At 39.9% G+C, this 1,005-nt stretch overlaps 2 protein-coding genes across 2 annotated transcripts in view; both read right to left on the bottom strand.

Annotated features, from left to right (window-relative positions):
- The window catches only part of BCR (breakpoint cluster region), an 814,161-nt gene that overhangs the window by 592,352 nt on the left and 220,804 nt on the right, over positions 1-1,005 (bottom strand). The gene's annotated exons all lie outside the window — the stretch shown is intronic.
- The window catches only part of LOC105546092 (probable palmitoyltransferase ZDHHC8), a 101,983-nt gene that overhangs the window by 94,610 nt on the left and 6,368 nt on the right, over positions 1-1,005 (bottom strand).

The following is a 1,005-nucleotide window of genomic DNA, read 5'->3' on the forward strand; positions in this document are numbered from 1 at the left end:
ACAGAATCTCGCTCTGTCGCCCAGGCTGCCATATGTCTGTGGTGATGGCAGAATGATTCGATGTAGGTAAAGTGTACAGTATAAGTGCTCATGAGGCTTAATTATCAGTGAAATGTCTTGCTTTAAATTTCACAGCTGATAAGCTTAATAAGCTTAATCAGAGGCTTATTCAAGCCCAGGATTCTGAACTCCCAAGTCATTGGTTCTATGAAATACACCTGCTTGGCCTAAAACCAACCACTTTATCATAATTCAGACCCAGTTTTGAAAGAAGCAGATGAAGTCAAAAGTGCTGTGTCTGCCTGAGCGCACACTCAGTGCCCTCCACACAAAGGGCACCACTGTCTGTCACAATGGCCCAGTGGCCTGGCTGGCACAGACTGTGGCAAAGGGCAAGAGATCACTAATCCCATCACCATGGCGATAGGGCATCATAAACTTTCCAGGGTGAAGGCACAATCCACCTTGTGAGGTCCAACTGCTGCCATGCAGACAGCTGTGCTTTTACATGCACAGGAAGGTCACTGAAGATAAGTGTTTTACATCCATGGTCAACAGATGAGATGACCATGAAATGAACACCAGTGTACTGGGTGGAGCAGCTTATCTATTCAGTCTTCTGCACTAAAACCTGTGAAACGATATCATCTTGCCTTATTTACTAACACAATACAAGTGCCTCTAAATTTAGACAGTTTCCAAGTCACGGAACTGATGACCACTGAGCTCCTGACTGTAATTGACAATTCTATGATTTTGGATAACTCTCAAAGCATAAAAAATAAATGTTTTATTTCACACATAGATAATACACATTCTTATTTCTTTTTAAAAAGTAATATGTGAATGGAAATGACATACTACAAATTTATTAAACTAAATACACATTTCACAAAAAAAGAAAAAACATGTTAAAAACAAAGATAGGTACATTTTATTGTGTGAAAAGCCTCAAACCCATCCGTACTACTGTGGCTTTGCTCCAAACTTTTTGAAAGTAATGAT

The sequence above is a fragment of the Mandrillus leucophaeus genome, unplaced genomic scaffold (genome assembly GCF_000951045.1).
Source record: "Mandrillus leucophaeus isolate KB7577 unplaced genomic scaffold, Mleu.le_1.0 Scaffold349, whole genome shotgun sequence".
NCBI lineage: Eukaryota > Metazoa > Chordata > Mammalia > Primates > Cercopithecidae > Mandrillus > Mandrillus leucophaeus.